Source organism: Aegilops tauschii, chromosome 7 (assembly GCF_002575655.3).
Source record: "Aegilops tauschii subsp. strangulata cultivar AL8/78 chromosome 7, Aet v6.0, whole genome shotgun sequence".
Classification (NCBI taxonomy): Eukaryota; Viridiplantae; Streptophyta; class Magnoliopsida; order Poales; family Poaceae; genus Aegilops; species Aegilops tauschii.
Genome location: NC_053041.3, coordinates 601,526,801 through 601,549,968, shown reverse-complemented (window position 1 = coordinate 601,549,968; position 23,168 = coordinate 601,526,801). Strand labels below are relative to the sequence as shown.

General features: G+C 49.4%; 1 pseudogene; it reads right to left on the bottom strand.

Annotated features, from left to right (window-relative positions):
• Positions 1 to 15,396, bottom strand: part of LOC109754937 (proteinaceous RNase P 1, chloroplastic/mitochondrial-like) — a 66,558-nt pseudogene extending 51,162 nt beyond the window's left edge.
• Positions 15,397 to 23,168: the final 7,772 nt, after the last annotated feature.

Below are 23,168 nucleotides of genomic sequence, written 5' to 3'. Positions count from 1 at the left end.
TTGGATCTTCAAAGTCGGGTGGTTGTGCAACATACACTTCTTCTTCAATCTTGCCGTTGAGAAAGGCACTCTTCACATCCATTTGATACAGAAGGATGTTGTGATGATTTGTGTAGGCTAGCAGTATGCGGATGGCTTCAAGCCTTGCCACAGGAGCAAATGTTTCATCAAAGTCAATCCCTTCAACTTGAGTGTATCCTTGAGCAACGAGACGAGCCTTGTTTCTGATGACTTGACCATGCTCATCTTGCTTGTTGCAATATATCCACTTGGTGCCTATTACGTTGTGCTTGCGAGGGTCTGGACGCTTGACTAGTTCCCACACATTGTTCAGCTTGAACTGTTGAAGTTCTTCTTGCATAGCTTGAATCCATTCAGGTTCCATGAAGGCTTCAGCAACTTTCTTGGTTTCTGATATTGAGACAAATGCAAAGTGCCCACAAAAATTTGCTAGCTGTGTTGCTCTTGAACGAGTGAGTGGACCTGGTGCATTGATACTATCAATTATCTTCTCAATCTGTACTTCATTTGCAACACAAGGATGAACTGGACGAAGATTTTGCTCTTGCTGATCATTGTCTTCATCTCGAGCGTTGTCTTCAGGCTGAGCATTGTCTTCGGGTTGACTAGGTGCAGAAATGATAAGTTCCTCTTTAGGCTGTGCCTCAGAAGGTATGATTTCTCCAGTTCCCATGAGCTTGATGGATTCACTAGGTGGAACTTCATCTAGCACATTTGGCAGGTGCTCTCTTTGCGAGCCGTTAGTCTCATCGAACCGCACATCCACAGCTTCAACCACTTTATAGTGAAAGAGGTTGAAGACTCTGTAGGAGTGCGAATCCTTTCCGTAACCAAGCATAAAACCTTCATGTGCTTTCGGTGCAAATTTTGATGTGTGATGTGGATCCTTGATCCAACACCTAGCACCAAATACTCTGAAGTAACTGACATTTGGCTTCTTACCAGTAAGGAGTTCATAGGATGTCTTCTTCAGAAGCTTGTGAAGATAAACATGGTAGATGACATGGCATCCAGTATCAATAGCTTTAGGCCAAAACTTTCTTGGAGTCTTGTATTCATCAAGCATCGTCCGAGCCATCTCAATGAGTGTTCTGTTCTTGCGCTCCACAATGCCATTTTGCTGAGGTGTGTACGGAGCTGAGAACTCATGAGTGATGCCCAATGTATCCAGGTAAAGGTCAAGGCCGGTGTTCTTGAACTCTGTGCCATTGTCACTTCTGATATGCTTGATCTTGACGCCATAGTTGTTCATGGCACGGTTGGCGAAGCGTCTGAAGACATCCTGCACTTCAGTCTTGTAGAGACAAGCAGTAGTAGTGAGAGTAGAGTAGTGAGTAGGGCCGAATAGGTCCATGTGTAGCAGTTCGAAGGGTTGAGATGTAGTCATGATTGTCTTCGAGGGATGCTTGGCCCTCGTCATCTTTCCAGCTTCGCAGGCACCGCACAGATGATCCTTCTTGAACTTGACTCCCTCGATGCCTATGATGTGCTTCTTCTTTGCGAGAGTGTGCAAGTTCCTCATGCCAGCATGCCCCAGCCTCCGATGCCAGAGCCAGCACTCTAAAGCTTTTGCTAGAAGGCATACGGCTAGCTGTGGTCCTGCTAAGAAATCTACCATGTACAAATCATCTTTTCGGTACCCTTCAAAGACTAGAGACTTGTCAGATTCCATTAGAACAAGGCAACGATATTTTCCAAATATCACAATCATGTTCAAATCGCAAAGCATTGAGATAGACATTAATTCGAAACCAAGGGATTCAACAAGCATCACTTTATCCATGTGCTGATCCTTTGAGATTGCAACTCTACCTAGACCCAATACCTTGCTTTCACCAGTGTCAGCAAATGTGATGTGACTCTTGTCAGATGGACGTAAGGTTGAGTCCATGAGAAGACTTCGATCACTAGTCATATGATTAGTGCATCCGCTGTCCATAATCCATTCTGAAGCATAAGGTGTCATACCCTACAGTACAGTTAGGGGGATAGGCTTCACCAAGAGTATTGTGAAGCATAAACATTTGACGCACAAGAGGATTATCAAAGCTCAGATCAAGGTTAGGACTGATAGGTTGATTGGCAAGCGATTCAGGAACAAAATACATAGTGAGACCATTTGGGCATTTTATCTTGCGCCCCACAAGATGTTTTAGGTCCCCAGCAAAGGCATCGGACGCCTTTGATTTCCGGCTGGAGACCTTTCCCTGCAAAAGAAAGTTAATTTTTCTTAACCACCCACATTTTCAGGGGTGGCTTAGAAGCAATGAGTCTAAGTGCAGCATCTGAGAACTTCGGCTTTGGAGCCCTAGCAAATAGCCTTGCAGGAGGCGAATAGTACTCATATGAATAAGCAGAATAGTTCTTAGTTTTATGAACATAGCGGTTTGATGATACGCTCTCATATTCATACGTTTGAGCACGATTTCCCTGCAAAACATTGGCGTTAGGGTGACTCAGGTGAGTCCTCTGTCTGTATGAAGCCTTTGGGCCACATGAAGCCTTTGGTCTGGGGTTTGTCTTCTTCCCTTGTGGTGTCATGATGACATTCACAGGAAGATTCTCAAGAACCCTTTTGGGCATCCAGATCTTCTTCATAGGTGATCCATTCCTGTAGTTAGTACCAATATACCTGGCAAACACTTCACCATTCCGATTCTTAAACCGTTTATAGTTTGCATCAAAGGATTCATCAATGATAATAGGGTTAGCACAAGTGAAGCCAGATAAGGTGGATGGATCCACTGAAGGTTCCTTTGCAGCAACCCATGTGGTTTTGGGGTACTGCTCAGGCTTCCAGTAAGAACCATCAACATTCATTTTCCTCTCGAACCCAACACCCTCTTTCCTAGGGTTTCGGTTCAGAATCTGCTTTTTGAGGACATCGCACAGTGTCTGATGCCCTTTGAGACTTTTGTACATCCCTGTTTCAAGCAATGTCTTCAACCTAGCATTTTCATCAGCAATAGTGGTGGCATCCTCAGCAGAGGGGTTAGTTACCACATTAACAGTTGAAGATATTGCACCGGATCCAGCAGTAGAACATTCAGCGACAGAAGTAGTGTTATCACACTCAAGGCATTTTAGACATGGTGGTTCAAATCCTTCCTGAGCGGGACTGATCTGTTGAGCGCGAAGTGACTCGTTTTCTTTTTGAAGATCTTCATGAACTGCTCTCAATTTCTCAAGTTCTTGCTTCCTTTGAAGATAATAATAGGAAAGCTTTTCATGAGTTGTTGGGAGCGTTTCATGACGACTTTCAAGTTCCTCGTACTTAACATGAAGATTTTTTATGTCTTCAATTAAGGACTGAGATCGGGTCATTTCCGCATCCAACAGGTCATCGCTTTTGTCTAGCAATTTTTGAATATGTTCCATAGCTTTCTGTTGTTCAGTTGCAATTTTAGCAAGTGTTTTGCAGCTGGGTTTGGATTCACAATCAGAGTCATCTTCACTTGATGTTTGAAAGAAAGCATCACGTGAGTTTACCTTGGCACCACGTGCCATGAAGCAGTAGGTGGGAGCGGAGTCGTGCTTGTCATTATCATCAGTGTTGGTGACGGAGCCATTGTCTTCAGTGTTGAAGATGGACTTGGCAACGTAGGCTGTGGCTAGAGCCAGACTTGCAACACCAGAGTCGGACTCCTCCTCAGACTACACCTCCGCCTCCTCAGAAGCAGACTCCTCCTCTGAATCCATCTCCTTGCCAACAAAAGCACGAGCCTTGCCAGATGAGCTCTTCTTGTGTGATGAAGACTTGGACGAAGACTTGGAAGAAGACTTTGAGGATTTCTTCTTTTTCTTGTCATCAGAATCATATTCCTTGCTCTTCTTCTTCTTGTTGTTTTCATTGTCCCACTGTGGACACTCAGAGATGTAGTGACCAGGTTTCTTGCACTTGTGGCATGTTCTCTTCTTGTGGTCATGAGTAGAAGCTTCATCATTTCTTGAGCTGGATCGTGAAGACTTTCTGAAGCCTTTCTTCTTTGTGAATTTCTGGAACTTCTTCACAAGCATAGCAAGCTCCTTTTCAATGTCTGCAGGATCACCAGAACTACAGTCAGATTCTTCTTCAGATAAGGAAGCAGCCTTTGCCTTCAAAGCGCGAGTTCGGCCATAGTTGGGACCATAGATATCTCTTTTCTCAGATAGCTGAAACTCATGTGTGTTGAGCCTCTCAAGTATGTCAGACGGATCGAGTGTCTTGAAGTCAGGGCGTTCTTGAATCATCAGGTCTAGGGTGTCAAACGAGCTGTCAAGAGATCTCAGGAGTGTCTTGACGATTTCGTGCTTGGTGATCTCAGTAGCACCAAGAGCATGAAGCTCATTAGTGATGTCAGTGAGGCGATCAAACATGAGCTGGACATTCTCATTGTCGTTTCTCTTGAAGCGGTTGAAGAGGTTACGAAGGACACTAATCCTTTGATCTCTCTGGGTTGAGACGCCTTCGTTGACCTTGGAGAGCCAGTCCCAGACTAGCTTCGACGTTTCCAGAGCACTCACACGGCCATACTGTCCTTTGGTCAGATGACCGCAGATGATGTTCTTCGCAGTAGAATCCAGTTGAATGAACTTGTTGACATCAGCAGGAGTGACGCCTACGCCGCCCTTGGGAACGCCGTTCTTGACGACATACCAAAGGTCGACATCAATGGCTTCAAGATGCATGCGCATCTTATTCTTCCAGTAGGGGTAATCAGTGCCATCGAAGACAGGGCACGCAGCGGAGACTTTGATTATCCATGCAGTCGACATAGCTAAAACTCTAGGTGGTTAAACCGAATCACACAGAACAAGGAGTACCTTGCTCTGGTACCAATTGAAAGTGTTAGTTATCAACTTGAGGGGGGTGAATAGGCGATTTTTAGGAAAGTCTTCAAAACATGAAAGTTTCGAAGACAAACGATAGAAATGAACCTATTAACATGCAGTGGAGGGTAGACTACACTAGGCAAGCCATAGTCAAGTATTCAATGAAGTGAAAGTACGAAGACTAATAGCAGCTAAGCAGTATGGATTAGGATGCAAGATAGTATGAAGCCAATCAGAACAAGTAGGTACATAGTGAAGTCAAACAGATAGTGCAATTAGGCAATGACTTCACAAAACAAACTGTAAGTAAAGAGAGGGAGAAGATAGAACCAGTCTCTTGGAGAGGACAAGGATTTGTTGGACCGGTTTCAGTTGCTGTGACAACTGTACGTCTGGTTAGGGAGGCTGAGATTCAACTCAGAAGACCACGTCTTCACCTAATTCCCCTTGAGCTAAGGACACCCAGTCCTCGCCCAATCACTCTGGTAAGTCTTCAAGGTATACTTCCAAACCTTCACAGACTTCGTTCACCGGCGATCCACAATGACTCTTGGATGCTCAGAATGCGACGGCTAACCGGCTGGAGGATTCACAGTCCTCAAGTATAACAAGTCTTCAGGTCACGAGGATAGAAAGACTTCAGTGATGCCTAACACTCTTTGGCTCTGGGTGTTTTGGGTTTTGTCCTCGCAAGGATTTCTCTCTCTCAAAAGCTTCGGAGGTGGGTTGCTCTCAAACGACAAAAGCCGTGCACTAACTCTGAGCAGCCACCAATTTATGGTGTAGGGGGTGGGCTATTTATAGCCACTAGGAAACCCGACCTGATTTGTCCGAAATGACCCTGGGTCACTAAGGAACTGACACGTGTTCCAATGGTCAGATTTCAAACACACGTGGCAGCTTGACTTGGGCTACAAGTAAAGCTGACTCATCCAGCTCTGGATAAGATTTGCTCTCATTGTCTTTGCTCGAAGACATAGGATTTGGTTGAGCATCACTTCATTCACTCTGACTTTGTTCACTTCGACCCCACTTAACAGTACGGTGGTTCCTATAACTCAACAGAGAAGAAAAGGAAACTACGAAACAACTATGTCTTCACACTCCATAGTCTTCACGAGAATGTCTTCTCGAGTCATAAGCTTCGATGTGATTGTCTTCACATACCACCATTGTCTTCAATGTATTCATACATTTTTAGGGGTCATCTCCGGTAGGTAAACCGAATCAATGTAGGACTACTACCTGTGTTATCCTGCAATTCTCACAAACACATTAGTCCCTCAACCAGGTTTGTCGTCAATACTCCAAAACCAACTAGGGGTGGCACTAGATGCACTTACACAGCTACCTCCCGTTGAGTGCTCCGCCGTGCTGCCATTAGGTTTTGACTCACGAACCACCAGACGTTGTCGTCTCGCCAGACTTGTTCGATGCTCCGCTGTAAGTTCTTCCTGGTGTAAGTCTGAGCTGCAACCCCTCTCCACAGTTTGATGCATGCCTTCCTCTCCCTCCTTGATGCATGCCTTGCTCGTCGTTAGTCCGATATAGCTGTGCTTGCTGCTGGTTGTGTCTCTTGCTGCTCTTTCGGCTCCATGATTGGTCCTTGCTTCGAGGATGCCATGTTGGCCAAGTATGGCTGTGGCACCGTTGAGGCGGTGGCGGGCCGCTGTCGCCCCGCCGGAGTGCTAGCCGCCGTTCTCAACGAAGGTGTTTCGCTCTCCCCTGCATTCTTTGCCTCGCTCCTGGTCAGCTAGTTTGGGGGCCGCGCCAACGGTTACCGGGTCCGCCTTCGTCAAAGCGGTCTTTTTCTTTTCCAGGTCACGCACGACAGCATCACCAAGGAGATCGTGCTCCGCGATTCTTGGAGGTCTGGCTTCATTGCTGTTAGGATGTCGCTTTCCAGCTCGGCTCCGTATGCATGTCCGCTTGCCATGCACATGCACGTGCCAGTGTCCTATTCTCGTCGTTCTACTTGGCTTGCCAACTCCCTGCTGCCGTCACTGCTTGGGCCTCGTCCTTGCTCGTCGCCTCATCCTCAGGATCGTGTTCAATCGATTGCTTCCCCCCCCCCCCCCCCGCGCATGCCCTGGTTTTAAGGGGATGCAACACTGGTCTTCCTGCAGAACGCCCTGCTGCATGCAGCAGCGCGCCCGAGTGCAATCAATTGATTGCCTGTGATCGCTCCTTAACTCCGCTGACACCGCCGCCTTGTAGCCTATCCACGGTTGATCGCGTTCTTGATCTTGCCGGTCCGGATGGCAACGCTTCGGGTGACCAAGACGACGCCTAGCAGTCTCCTCTGGCCATGAGCTGCCCTACGCCCTATAGGGACGCTTTGCTCTCTAATGCTGCCGCGCACGCTTCTGCGCCCGCCTCGAGAGCGGCGCCTAATCTTCATTTTAGATACGGGAAGCCCAGAGACCTGCACCGCCGTTGCTTCCGGTGCCTCTCTTACTGTCACCGTAGGCGGGATTGCCGGGATTCGGCTGTCTGTTGGCTCTGTCGCGTTATCGGTCATCTTAGTTTCCAGTGCCCTTTGCGTGCCTTGCGCTCTGCCTCTTCCTCTCCGCGGTCTTAAGTACAGTGCCCGCAGCAGTCTCCCCCGTAACCTCCGCTGCCGCCGCTCCTTCGCTTGAGCTGTGTCCTCTCTGCCTTGCTCCTCCCAACTCTCGCTTCCCTCCCTTCAGTCCCGCCATGGAGCCTGTGGTGCTTGGCCGCCCCACTTCGCTCGATGTCCACTACCCCATGGTCTCTGACCAAAACTCCGTAGTTTTCTTGGTCAACATCTCCCCCCCTAAAGCTGCCTACCTGCCTTGGCTCCGGCGCGTTTTCCGTCAGTTGCTTGGCATTTCGGCAGTTTGCTTCGCCGGCTCTGCTGTGGGCACCGTCTTCGTGGTGTTCCAGCGTGAGTCTGAGCAGGCCCGCGCCATGCGTGCCAGCCCGCTTGAGGTTGGGAACCTCTTGGTCCACATCCTACCTCATAATGCGGGCGACAATGCCTTCTCTTTCTCCTTCCGCCATGTGGTCAACCTGTCGTTGGAGAAGCTGCCCCTCGAGCTTTGAAACATGTGAGGTGTAGCGGCCAGCGTCGCCGGTTTCGCTAGCCTCTTCAGGGTTGAGCACGCCTGCTTGCATGGCAGTGAATTCTCGAGCATTTTTGTGCTGGTCAAGGTGGAGGCCCTTCAGCACATCCCGCACCACTTGATGTTCCACCGCATCGACGGCGCTGGCATCTACGCCGACGTCGTCATCAATGAAGTCTGGGACGTCGCTTGCTCGCTTGGTGCCCCCTCTGTTCCGCCTCGTCCTGCTGGCCGGCTCGACGGCAAAGCTGGCGACCCCCGTCCCTTTGCTCCTCCGCGCCAAGGCCATGCTCACTCAAGGGCGTCCGCATCCGTCCTTGGTCAGGCAGCGGATGGCCTCGGTATGGCAGACAGGGCCTTCCTACACCCGCACCTCGCCTCTGTTGGTGACTGCATGGCGATGCTGAAGATCTCAGTCAAGCCCAAGCTCACCAAGGGCGCGGCCTTCTCACTTCCCACGGCGGTGCAGATTGGGCATGAGGACGAGGGCCGTCACTGCCTGCTCTTGTCTCTACTGGCGGCGGACATGCGCAAGCCGCGCGCTTCGGTCTCCTTCGACCCGGAGGAGATGACTTTCTCCTTTCAGTTGGAGCTCAGCAACTGTCGCTCCGCCTCCGGCGTCGTGCCTGTGAATCCGGTGGCAATGGATGATGGCTATTTCCCGTGCTTCGATTACCTCGCGGGGCTGCTAGCGTGGGAAAGCCGTCGTTCTCTTCTTTTCAAGTTCTAGCCCAAAGTGGTGGATGGGGGGCTCTGCGCCCGCACGCTGCCGCTGCTTCCTGCAATCGAGTCCAGATACCCTCCCAAGCCCAACGTGCCAGCAGGCCTGCTGCCTACCGTTGGGCCTCAGCTCTCGCTGGTCGGTGGTGATGTCCCTCTAGTGGAGACTCTCTTCCCGGGCCATGACCAAATGCGAGCCCACCAAATTCTCACTTCGCGGACGATGTGCACGCGCCCCCCGGCCCATGTGCCTCGGCCAGAGCCAGGTGTGCTGCCCATCGGATATCTGTCTCCGGTGGCGGCCACAGATCTCAGGCACGGGGCTTGCTCTGCGCTCCCCTCCCATGTCGCGGTGGCGTTCTGCAGCTGCCGGGAGCCGCCGCGTGAGCCTGCCGCCGGCGAGATCCGCTGCTCCACGCCAACGCTCCAGCTTTTCCCCTCGCTGGCGCCCTCTGTTGGTTTTTCGTTCGGGCCGGCCGCGGCAGTGGAGGCGCAGGCCCTCGACCTCAACCTAGGGCCTGCCTCTGAGCCGGCGGTGCAGGAGGCCCCCTCCGACCCGGCTGCGCATCTCCTGGGTGGCCTGCCCACCCACGTGCCGGTGGTTGCTTCTTCGCCCCCCCTCCCCCCCGTCGCAGTCCCCGCATCCGCGCCGTGTACGACGGGGTGCGCTTGGGCTCGGTGGAGCGCGCCTCCAAGAGGAAGGCTGCGGCCTCTGCATCAAGCTCAAGCGGTGGTTCTTCTAGCAGCCGCTCTCGCGCTTCTTCTTCGAGGCGCAAGAAGGCCAAGGCGGCGGCAGTGGCTGGGCTCCTGGAGCTGCCGCTGCTGACCACGCCTGCCCCTCTGACCAGAGGCAAGCTCAAGCAAATCGCTAGGCACTGCGACCTCAACGCCACAGCCAACCTGGACCAAGCCCAAGCGCGTGCCTCTCCCATCGCTCCGCCTGAAGCAGCAAATGATGCCCGCCCGCAGCTCCGTTTCTGCCAGCTTGTGCGTCTCCAGCTTTCCTGATGAGTAGTCTTGTTGTTGTTAGAGGCCTTTGCATGCGGCCGGCGTTAGCCATGCCTGCTGTTCAGTTTGCTCGTTGCTCCTTCAATAGTCGAGTGCTAGTTCTAATCCTGCGCTTTGGTCTAGTCCAGTTCAGTTCGTTGTTGTTGCTGTTTTCGTCAGTCAGACTGCTTCAAGTCTGTTATCGAGTCTGTCTTTGAGTCTGTATCGCCTCCCCTTATGGGCTCCGTGTTATCTGCATTTTCTCTCTGTTGAACATGCATTCGGCTTTCTCTTTCTCTCTCATGGGTTGTATGCTCTCTCTTATATTATGAAGATGCTTAACTGGAATGTTCGCGGTCTTGGTGACGATGACAAATGCTCTTTAGTTCGTGATGTTCTAACCTCTTGCCACCCTAGCATTGTTTGTCTGCAGGAGACCAAGCTGCAGGTGCTCGATCGGTCCAAGTTACGCAGCTTTCTTCCCGCTAATCTATGTGATCATGTGGCTTTTCCTTCTGATGGTGCTTCTGGGGGCATTCTTGTTGCCTGGGATCCAAGTGTGGTGGTTGGCCAGCCAGTCTCAACACACAAATATCATGTTACTGTTAGTTTCTCATCCACAACCACCAATGTTTCCTTTGTGCTCACTTCAGTATACGCTCCCTGCCTAAACTTAGATAGATCTGCTTTCTTCGAGACTATGAACAATATTGCCGTGCCGGCTAAGGCCCCTTGGGTGGTTGTGGACAATTTCAACATGTATCGGTTTGCTTCTGAAAAATCCCGTGGCAATGTTAACTGGAGGGTCATGGAAACTTTCAACTCATGGGTCAGAGATAATGGTTTGGATGGTGTTCAGTTGGATAACAGGAAATTCACCTAGACCAATAAAAGGAGTACCCCTACAATGGCTCAGTTGGATCGGGTTTTGGTCAATGCTTTTTGGAATCTTGGTTTTATGCAGACCACAGCCAATGTCGTGCCAGCCACTACCTCTGATCATACACCCATTTTGGTTCAGTTCTCTGCGGATGTAACGAGAAGTAGTTTGTTTAGGATGGAAGATCATTGGCTTGAGATGGAGGAAACAAGGAACATCATTGTTGACAATTGGACAAGGGGGCACCAAACTTTGAATTCTTCTGCTTCTGTTTTCAGCTTGAAGATGAGGAGAGTTAGAGCTGCCCTCCGTGCTTGGAGCAGGAATAAAAATCGAGCCTCTGAATCTACACTGACAATAACAAACACGTGGTAAACTTCCTAAATGTAGTGGAAGAAAGGCGCTCCCTCTCTGTTCTTGAAGTTGTGCTTCGAGAAACTACTTCTGCTAAAGCTAAGCAACTAATTTTGTGGCAAAGTGCCCTCTGGCGACGTCGCGCTAAAGTGCGTTGGTGTGTGTCTGGAGACGAGAATTGCAAGTTTTTTCACGCTGCTGCAAATTGCCAGGCACGTAGAAATAAAGTCAAGGTCCTTGTCCAGGATGGGGTTGAGCTTTATCAGAACAACTTGAAGCTGGCACTGGCCACTCGCTATTTCAAGAATTTGCTGGGACAGACTGCTGTGTCTTTGCCTACGGTGCAGCTCAGCTCCTTATATGCGCCTTCAGATTTGGCTGAACTTGCGGCTGATTTTACTTGGGCAGAAATTGTGATTGCCATTAACAAGGCTCCAAATAACAAGAGCCCAGGCCCAGATGGGTTTACAAATGAGTTCTACAAGGCCTTTAAGCTCTTACTGAAGGATGACATTCTCAAGGTCTTTGCTGATTTTCATGCAAACACTGTCTCACTTGAGGGCATCAACAGGGCCTATATCACCTTGCTACCCAAAAAGGACACTCCTCTTGAGATGGGTGATTACAGACCTATTTCTCTGGTTCATAGTCTGCCCAAGTTGGCCTCCAAGGTTTTAACCAACCGGTTTCAGCGCAGAATTCCAGAGCTTGTGCACCCTCTGCAGTTTGGGTTTTTGAAAGGGCGATCGATCATCGAGAACTTTGTTTTAGCCACTGAACTGGTTCAAACTGCTCACAAAAGAAGGCTGCCAGTTATTGTTTTAAAGCTAGACTTTCGGAAAGCCTTCGATAGTGTGAGCTGGAGCCGCCTCTTCCAAATCTTTGAAGCTAGAGGCTTTCCACAGAGGTGGATTCAGTGGATCTCCTCCTTGCTTTCCACTGGTAAATCACAAGTGCTAATGAATGGAGAGCTTGGGGATGCTTTCTCCGCTAAGAAGGGCTTTCGTCAAGGGGACTCTTTGTCTCCATACCTTTTCATCTTGGTTGCTGATGTGCTTCAGCAACTATGCTGCATGCATTTCCAGGCTGGCAGTTTGCTGCACCCCCTTGGCTCGGATGGTTTGTTCCCAGTTTTGCAGTACGCGGACGACACTCTGCTCATCTTCCAGGGTGATTTGCAGCAAGCGCAGGTTATCAAAACCATCTTATCTGCTTTCTCAGATTTCTTTGGCCTGCAAATTAATTTCCACAAGAGTACGTTGGTCCCGGTTTCAGTTGATGCTGACCTTGCACTGGATATTGCCCGTGTCCTTGGCTATCCTGTCTCCTCCTTCCCGTGCACTTACCTCGGCTTACCTCTGTCTCTGAATAAGATTACGCATGGTATGCTCCTACCTGTTATACACAGAGTTGACAAGAGGCTGTCGGGCTGGTTAGCTACTTTCCTTTCATGGGGAGGCGGACTTACTTTGCTTAACTCTGTGCTTGCCGGCATTCCCAGCTATTCCATGACTTGCTTCCCGTGGCCAAAGGAGTCAATTAATAAGTTGGAGGGGCTTTTGCGCGCTTTCTTGTGGCAAGGCAAGAGCAAAACCTCGGGGGGTCATTGCCTTGTAGCTTGGGATAAAGTCATATTGCCACGGTACGCGGGTGGCTTGGGAATCAGGGATCTTTCAACTCACAATCAAGCTATGATATGCAAGTTCGTGGCTAGAGTTCTTCAATTTTCTGATATACCTTGTTATCAGTGGTTCGCCTCACAGTACTGCAGAAATAACTTACCTAGTGGCAATCGTACAAGAGACACTGCCTTCTGGAAAGGACTCAAATCTTGCATCCCACTGGTCATGTTTTCTTCCTGTTGCTCGGTTGGTTCAGGGGCTCTGGTCTCCTTTTGGCAAGATCAGTGGCTAGAGGTGGGGAGGCTGATGTTTGTGCTGCCAGTCTTATATTCTTTTGCCAAAGATAAATTCTGTTCAGTTCAGTCGCAAATATCCTCAGGTGGTTGGGATATCCAGTTATATCCAAATTTATCACCTGGTGATGCCACTGTCGACCATCGGTTCTCCTCTCTGTCTCGAAAGGAGCTTACAACAAGTTACTTCTACAAGCTGATCACGTTCCGAGGTAGGAGGTGTGTTTTTGAGAAGTCGATATGGGATGCGATTATTCCAAGCAGGCACAAGGTCTTTCTTTGGCTGGCTTTCTATGGGCGTCTGAATACCAAAGATAATATGTTCAAAAAAGGCTGGTCTGCTCTTGTCTCACATTCAGATTGTGATATCTGTCCTGCTGTGGAGTCAATTGCTCACATTGTTTTGAGTTGCCGGCCTGTTGAACATCTCTGGGGCAAGCTGCAATTGGACGCGTTGGCGAGTGTTTCCCCTAACCTGCTGTCCTTCTTTGAACGCGCTGCTCAACAGCTCACTCCCAAAAGGAAATGGAATGTCGCTTTCGCAGCCTGCGCCGTCACTTTATGGCACGCTCGGAATGATCGAGTTTTCAACAATAAGGTTTGGTCTGGTCCTTACACAAGGTTCTACGCTGCAGATTTGCTTGGTCTTTGGCTACACAGAGCTACGCGGCAACAAGACAGGGACGATCTGATGACCTGGGTGCATAGTTTGACAAGCTAATAATGTTGTCATCTTGATGTTCTCCTTTCTCCCCCCCCTCCCCTGTTTCTCACGCACTTTTGGTGCGATTTCTCCTGGTTCATGTAATGGACTTTGTGTCCCCAGGCTGCGGCATGTTTGAAATATATAAGGTAGAACGATCTCTACCTTTTATTTTCAAAAAAAATATATCATCACTTTGGTTCACGATCAAACAAACGATGCTGTCATGTTTCATGAAGTTTTATGGAGTAATGATGACCGACAACAGTACCTACATTACCACTCTTATGCCTTAAGTTGGAGCTAATAACTCAATAAGCTCTCATGGGCGTCTGAAACTCCATATTAGCTGAAATTGGTGTGGCTTCTCCTCACCGTAGAAGCTCCGACCAGGTCAAATGAGTACTTTGCATAGGCGAGTCCATAATGAAATAGCATCCAAATAACAGAAATTGGTACGGAGGGTGTTACATTCTACGACGCCATTGGATTCCTCACAGTACCCCAAATTTAAATCCGCTAAGCAGTCGAGCCACAAGCAAAACGCACGCATTCCCTTAAGAATAGTCTAGCACTAAAAATTACAAAATCGGCTATAACCATTTTCCGTAGCTCTTTACAAGCCCTTTATATATGGTTACGACATGTACTAACACCACCTATAATTCATGGCAACACCTACAATTGTCAGTAGAAGTTACTCAACATCTATTTCTGTGACAAGTAATTTGGAACGGAGGGAGTATTCAATAAACCTGTAACTTGTGGGGTGAGAGAATGAACCAAGCACTGTACCTGAAACCGCACGAAATCGTCCCTGACCTCCCGCTTGCACGCGAGCTCGGTGAGCGACTTGGAAAAGCTCTCCGCCTCGGACGGATCGATGTCTATGCACACAAGCTTCTCGCCGCAACGCTGGCATGTGCCATTCTTGTCCATCTCGCTCCGGCCGACGTCCCATTGCCCCTTGCCAAGCCAGCCCTGGCCATGCCAGTCGCCGCCGCCTTTCACCACCCCTTCCCTGACCTTCCTGGCGTCCCACTTCTCCACACCGGCCTCCGCCGCCGCGTCGGACCGGAACCAGGCCTCGACCACCTGGGCGGTCGCCTCACACACCTGCCTGACGAGCGTGCGCGTCCGGTGCAGCACCCTGTACACCTCATCGGCCCTCCCTGTGTCGGCATTGACGCGGAGCAGCGCGGCCAGCTCGGTCTCCTCCGGCACGACCGCTCTGGCGTTCATGTCGGCCTCGACCTCGGCGGCCCCGTCGGCGTCGCGCGCGTAGCAGTAGGCGAAGAGCGCGGGGCTGTATGAGCGGAGGCGCGGCGGGATGCCGGCGGCGGCCATGCGCCGGACGACGGAGAAGGCCATGGCTGGGTCCCGGCCCGCGGCGGCGAGGCGGGCGAGGCTGGTGAGCGTGGCCTCGTTGGGCTCCACGCCCTGCGCCTCCATCGCGGCGAAGATCTCGAATACGCGGCGGGCGGCGTCGGCGTCGCCGGACTCGGCGGCCGCGTTGGAGCAGAGGTAGAGCAGGCAGTTGTAGTGGTGGAGGGAGAGCGGTACGGCGGTGGCCGGGTCGAGCGCCGCCTCGTAGAGCTCGAGCGCCGTGGCGATGTCGGCGTCGCGGGAGCACATGTCGAGCCGGTGCTTGAGCAGGCCCTCGGGGGAGTCCCCCGCGCGCCGGCGGCGGGAAGCCTTGGTCTCACCGCCCAGCCCCGGAGGCATCGGTGGAGCAGGGGAGGCCGGACCGGTCGCCGTCGGAGGAGAGTCGTCGAGGGCCGTGGCGGTGGAGGAGTAGGAGTGGCGGCGCCGGCGGGCGAAGGGGACGGAGGAGAGGAGGCGGCGCCGGTGGGAGTGGAAGAGTAGGGCGGCCGTGGGGTGGAGAGCCCCCGCCGCCGCCGCCGCGAGCCGCATCGTCGGACGAACTGTCTGTCGATCCGTCACTTATCTGAACCTTGTTGATTCGAAGAAAATTCATACGATTCACATGATTTTTAGACGATTTCAATTCATTTTTTAGGCTCTTTGATTCTTACGAAATTTGATTTTTACAAACTTTTTCTAAGGATTGCATTGCGAGGGAGGACGTGCTTTGCTATGCCGTTGGTATTATTGCATTTTCACATAAAAGTTAATCCTTCTATTTCAAAATATTAGATGCATTAGTTTTCTGAAAAGTCAAACATCTTTAAGGTTGACCTCATTTGTAGATAAATATATCAATAATCCATAATATCAAATCAGTGTCATTAGATTTAGGATAAAATGAATTTCATATTTGTATTTATTTAATATTGTGAATGTCGATATTTTCATAAAACCTAATCGCAGGAATCCTCTCGCGATTATCTGACAATTGCCACTTTGTGACTCAGACGTTTTAGAGAGTATGGAAGCTCCCGCTCGGCGCCGCCGTCAGTGCCTTGCCGCTCATCCACATTCTTCTAGTCTTCGTCATTTGTCCATCACGAAATATGTATATGGCACACGGTAGTTTTTTTGCAAAAGTACCGTACGCATCAACAGCCACCCGATCAAGATCTCCTGTCACCTGCAACCTCGTCTCCCGCAACCGTCGCCCACGCCCGCAGCTCGCAATGATTCAACTGGCTCGCCAAGATCGGGGTCGTCTTCACCTTTTTCGTCCCCAGCAGTGGTGGCAGGTTTCGCTAAAAAAAAGCAGTGGTGGCGGGGGTGCGCCGCAAGGGGAAGCAGCAACCCGCCCCCATCAAGCTAGAGCCGCTCTGCACGCCAGGTCGCCGCGCAGCCGCCGCCGAGGATCTTGTTCCACTCCCTCTTCGTCGGCGGGAGCAAGAACACCACGACCGCCCGCTCCAAACCCTGCTTCTGCCGCCGGCACTGTCGCCGTCGCAGCCTATTGCTCCCACACTCAGGTTCACGCCAGGTCGCCATCACCAGGCAGGCATTTTGGTTTTAGCCCAGCCAGGTTCGACCTTCACCTGTGCACGGCCACACCCACTCCTTCCCAAATTCCTCCCCTGTACATATCCGTCAACTCCTTCCCAATTCCCCAATTATGCCATCTGATGTCCACGTCCAACGACCAGTACAAGTGCAAGTGTTGGACGTTGTTGCCTACTAGTACTGGTTCCTTTTATGTTCAATGAATCTTGACTTCATAATGGACAGCAATAGTGCAGAACTTGCACTTGTTCATGAATCTTGACTTCATAGTGGACAGTAGTAGTGCAGAACTCATAGCACAAGCATAGTACTGGTCCTTTATGTACCTATATGATTCAAGGAAGAATGTGCAGAGGTGATGGCATGTTATTTCTAGCCAAGGTTCTTGGAGAAGGTGCTGAAGGTTATGCATGAGGCGGAGCAGCAGAACAAACAAGAGGAACTTGACAAGCAGCAACACAACTAGTAGAAACTTGCGAAGCAGCTGCGTCGTCAGTGGCAATTGTGTTGAGTACTTAAGTGTTCCTAACCCTCAAGCAGAGAAGCATTCTCCTACTGAAACCTCCCTTGATGAATCAGCAGTATCCTTAGCCTAAGTATCGCTACTACTCATGAACCTTCAGACTCCAACAGCCTCCGTCCAAAGTATTTCTAAAATTCCTGAAAAATCTCATTTTCCTGTCGAAAGAAGAATAATTTTCTACCTCTCCTAATAAGTTCAGTTGTAGATCTATGAGGTCAAATTTTCTTGGTGGTACTATAAAACTGCTGAAAGAGAGAATGCATCTCTGTTCAGAAAAATAAAGTTTAAAAATGAATGTTATTTTTGTAGAGTACGCATCTGCGTCACAACACGCTACCTCTCGACGGTGTTTTCTGATAATTTAGTTACAAACACCGCGGTAACCTTGACCCGGCAAAAAACATTTGCTAAAAAACACACTCGATAATTTCTCTAGTGGTTAGTAGCGACAGATTTGTACCTGTCTTCTGATGACTCAAACTATGGATGTACTTCTTCTAGGTAATAGTTGAACATTTGCTGTAACTTTGAATCGGAGGGAACATACCTCCTGTGACTTCTGTGAAAATAGCACGATAATATATGCCCCACGGACATGATAACTTAGATGCAAATACCATGGTATTTTGGACCTGAGGAAAAGGTTGCTAAAAGCATACACACGATAAATTTTATGTAAGTAGCATGGTAATATATGCACCACGAACCTGATAACTTAAGTGAAAACACCATGGTAACTTTGACAACTGGGAAGAAAATTATTGAAAAGAACCCCGTTGATTTTTGAGTAAATAGCGTGGTAACATACACACCGCAGACCTGACAACTTGGTGTTAAAAAATTTTGTTGAAAAGGTATCCTTGATAACTTCTGTGTAAATAGTATGATAATATACGCATCGCAGACCCGATAACTTAGGTGAAAACATCGTGGTAATTTGGACACGAGAAAAAAATTGCTAAACCGTACCACCGGTAACTGATGTGTACATAGCATGGTAATATACACACCACATAGCTAATAATTTATGTCCAAACACCATGGTAACTTTTCAACCCATGGAAAAAAGGTTGATGAAACATATCCCATAACTTTTGTGTAAATAGCATGATATTTTAAGCACCGCAAACCCGATAACTTACGTACAAACACCACAGTAACTTAGGCCAAGGAGGGAAAAAAGTTGTTGAAAATATACCCCCAGTCACTTATGTGAACATAGCACGGTAATAAACAAACCGCATACTCGTTAATTTACATACAAATGATAACTTTGGCCAACGAGGTAAAAAAGTTGCTAAAAAACATCTCCTCCCTCCCCCGCCTTCGATAACTCACGTGAAAATAGCTCAGTACTATATGAACCACATACTTGATAACTTACATAGAAGCACCACGGTAACTTTTACTAAGGAGAGAAAAAAAATTGTTAAAACATATACCCCCGATAACTTATGTGACTGTAATATACAAACCACATACCCCATACCTTATGTACAAATACCGTGGTAACTTGACTAGGGGGTTGAAAAGCATCCCCCGATAACATGCGAAAATAGCATGGTAATATATCAACCGCATACCCAATAACTTACGTATAAACACCACGGTAACTTATATCAAAACAACATGGTAATATACAAATAGCATACCTGACAACTTATGTACAAACACCGCGATATCTTTACAGCAAAAAGGAAAAGTTGTTGAAAAACATCCTCCGGTAACTTATGTGAAAATAAAACCGTAATGTACGAATTTTCAGTTTCATTTGATCTCATCTCAGGAAGGTACAAGTAGTGTGCAAGTTGAAAGAAATCATATGATGTGGTGTAGCCCAGTTGGTTGTTGTTGCTAAATTAATTGTGGAAGGTTGTGGGTTCGATTTGCATTTTTTCGCTTTTTTCAAACTATTGTGCAGAATTGCGACGGGCCCGCCCCCGGCGGGGGATCCGGGTTTCCTGGAAAATCGGGAGAAGGGAGGGGTTTGTGCGGGCGGAGGGGGTGATCGGGATGGCCCAGAAAATCGGGAGTGATGGGCTTCGTACGACGCGAGGGGCTGCTGTGATTTTTGCGATCGAGATGGGATGGGTTTCGTACGATACGAGGGGGTGTGGTGATTTTTACAATCTGACACACGATGCCAGTTATCACAGTCCATATATATATAGACTTGCTAAACTAAGCCTGAGCGTATTTGTCTTAGCGTACGCTCCGGCCGACCGAGCGCGCCGGCCAGTACGCGCTAATTAGAACCGCACGACTCGCCCCACGTGCTTCGCCCGTTCCTTCGCGGAAAGACAATCGTAACGATTACCATCATCACGCACTAAATCGGTCACTCGCCAGCGTCTCGGACATCAAGTCCTACTCTTAGTAATTCGCTTGTAGGAAGTAGTAACAAAGTTACCATCACTATTATAGCGGTAGTAATTAAAAATTACTAGGTGGTAATGGAGTTACCATCACTATTAAAATATATAGCCGGTATATTCTCCTAATATTAGCAGAATAACTATTCTGATAACACTTCTACACTGCACGCTCAACGCAAGTGTACGTCATTGTTTGAACCAAGTGTGCTGCAGTACTCACACGAGTGAACTTCCCATCGCAAAAAAACTGCACGCTGTGTTTTTTGGTACCTTTTTCGCTCTAATTTTTTAACCGTTTATCGGAACAAGGCGTGTAATATACGGTTGAAAAGCTATGGATTAGGCGCTACTTCGACATGTTGAACATTTTCCGAGATTTCACGCGGTTTAAGAGTAGTTTTGAAAATGGTGCGGCCCATGACGAGTGGCAGCGAGCATTTTTTCGCGATTTCTTCTAAACCGCTTGTCGGAATGAAGCAAATGATACACCGTTGGAAATATATGGTCGAGGCGCATCTTTTTCATATGTATTATTTTCTCTAATTCGCTACGGTTTAAGAGCAGTTTCAAATTTACTAAATCGCGGAATTCTGTTTTTCAAAATCTTTTAAATTTTTGGTACTGTTTTCGCTCCAATTTTCTAACCGTTTGTCGAAATGAGGCATACGATACGCCGTTGGAAAGCTACAGACGAGGCACAACTTTCATATGTTGAAATGTTTTTGAGATTCCTTATGGTTTTTAGGTAATCTTGAAAATCGTGCGGCTGACGACGAGAGGCAGCGGCCTTTTTCACGAAATTTTTATGAACCGCTGGTCGAAATGATTCAAATTATACGTCGTTAGAAAGATATCGATGAGGCGCAACTTTTTCATGTAGAACACTCTCTCCGATTCCTTACGGTTTCGGAGCAATTTTGATTTTAATGAAATGCGGACACTCTGTTTTTTCGTGACACCAAAATCATCGTTTGTACTGCATCAGACAGCAAACCGCACTGCTTTAGACTAAAACACGCACTTCATCGGACGGATAAGTGCACTGCATGATTTTTTTTGTGGGATGTAAATTTTCCCAAACGAGGTAGCAAACCACACTGCTTTAGACTGAAAACCGCACGGCATGATACAACCAAGTGAACTTCATGATTTCTTTTGTCGAATGTAAATTTTTTCAGACGAGTTTTTGTTGTCTTTTTTTTAACATTTTTTTATGAACAAGACTGGACCGCAGAGACGAGGGCAAGTGAACCGCGACATATATCAAAGTGAACCGCATTACTATCTTGTTGTTTCGCTAATTTTTTTACACTTTCATGTAGCGCGCAAATGAACAACATCACTCTCAAAATTGAACCACATCGAGGACCAAACGCACTGTAGGTGTTGCATTGATATAGTGAACCACTTAGGAGTTTTATAGCTAACCAGACGAGAGAACAAAGTGAGCTTCACATCTATCTGATTGTTTTACACGGACACACACATACAAAATTTGTACTCTCTACCAGTCGAACCACAAAAAATTATATGGGCTACACGAACTTCCTTTTTCACAATGAAGTGCAGATCTCAGCAACAACCAAATTGAGTAACTGGGCATGCAACCGAACTGCATCACTTCATCTTCCCTGCAAAGAGAAAAGTAAAATGAACCCCGAGAGCAAAAGAACAACAGACTGCAATTTTCACTCGATTTCTCTTCACAGAAAACACACAATGAACTTCATCCACATATTTATGTTTTTCAACAATTGCAGCCCACGCAGAGTCGTGGATCTGACAAAATAATGAATAGCTTGGACTACACTACAAATCTGAAAACTAAAATAAACTGAACACCATGCTACCCCTAGCCAAACTACAGCATGGGACACCCTGTTTTTCTAGCGGACTTGCTAATGATAGTACTACCAGCGAGCCGTGGTGGTGCAACCTGCGCATGGACCACACGGAGAGGAGCAGCGAACTGCATGCGGCACCGAGGCTGAGCTGCACAGAAAAGGAGATGGAGGTCAGCAGGATGTGCAACTCGTTAGGGAGGAGCAGGGCTCCAGACCCGGGAGCAAGGGAAGTGGTGGCCCGGTCAAGGCGGGGATTGGGAGGGGAGGGGTGGGAGGCAGGGTACCAACGCAGTTCCACCGCGGGCCGGAGTCGGAGTACTGCGCGAGCACCGTCGGCCGATACGGCCGCCTGAGGAGCCGTGGCCAGGCGGGGCTCGCTGGGTAGGGTGCTGTGGATGGCAGCAACTGCCCATGCTGGTAGCCCGTCGTGGTGACGCGGGGACGGCGGGAGGGAGGAGCAGAGAGGATTTACGGAAGGGGAGGGGTGGATCTGGCTGCGAGAGTCGCGCAGGGATGGCGGGAGGAGCAGAGCAGAGTGGCGCGGCAGGGGAGGGGAGGGTCCGGCTCCGGGGGTCGCGGGGGAGCTGCTTGCCTGCGCGAGCCTAGGCCGCTGGCGATGCAGGGCACGGGCGGTGCGAGCCCAGGCCGCTGGCGATGCAGGGCAGGGGCGGCGCAATCCCAGGCCGCGCGCAGGCGATGCAGGGCCTGGGCGGCGCAAGCCTAGGCCGCCAGCGGGTGGATCGATAGCGGACTAGGGGTAGGGCGGCGCCAAGCATACGGTGGATCGGGGAAGAGAGGTGCGGCGCCGGCGGGGGAAAGAAGGTGGATCGGGGGTGGGGAGGCGCCCAGCAGAAGGTGCGGTGGGAGGTGGCGTGGGGGAAGCGGGGAAGGTGGTGGTGCAGTGGCGGCGTGGGGGGAAGCAGGGGAGTGGATGGGTGGTGACGCCGCGGTGAGGAGGTTGAAGAAGGGGGGAGTGGATCGGGGAGGTTCGTGCGGTCTTGGTGGGGTGGGAGGGGGTGGGGATTGGGATCGGGCAGAAGTTGGCACATCGGTTGGTTTTTTAGCACGGTTCCTTGCGTGTTTGCACGGGTGTTAGCAGAATAAGGTCTTAAGGCGTGTTATCATAATAGACCCACCCTATATATATATATATATATATATATATATATATATATATATATATATATATATATATAAAGCAACATCAGCAAGTTACACGGCGAAACGATACAATGTGGTGAGGCGGCCCTCTGATATAGCAGATCTCTAAATAACTGTCCAACATAACCACACGACTACATTGCGAACAGCTAATCATAGGACGACCGGATACAACGCCATGACACGACCTAAGACACATAGCCTCCACGACGATGCCCTCAGGAGGGGAACGCAAGCACCACCGTTGTCGAGCCCAAAAGGACAAAGGTTTTGACCCGGAGACTCGCCACAGAGAGGAGAACTACGACGACGTTGTCAAGAAGATCACAACACCCGCAGATATCATCGCCGTCGCCGTCGCCGCCAAAGCGCGAAGCTTTCGCTCGGCAGCTCACCCGTGTCACCATGAGGCACACAAACCAGTCACGGCGAGAACCGGCCTCCAGATCCAGATGGGCTTGTGCAGAAGAACTTGCGTTTGAACCATCTGAAGCTTGACGCCTTGTCTCATCTTAGCACATTCATTTTATATTTCTATTCCATTCCATGTTACCTTTATTTAAGCCGTATCACCGTAATATAATGACCTGCCGTGACACAGAACAAGTCTATTTCCAGAAAAATGACGTTTGCCGTATCACCATATTCTTATCATGTATCCGTATCCCCGTACCATGTAACATAAAGCCTACCGCACCCACTGGTCGACGACCGCCACCGCACGCCAACCCGCCGCGCCCGCCGGGCAACGACCGCCACCGCACCGCGCTTCTCTGCCTTACACTCCTGCCAGCCAGCGGCCACCATCACCGCATGCGCATGGTTGCACGCCTGTCACACCGCGCTACTCTGCCGGCGCTAC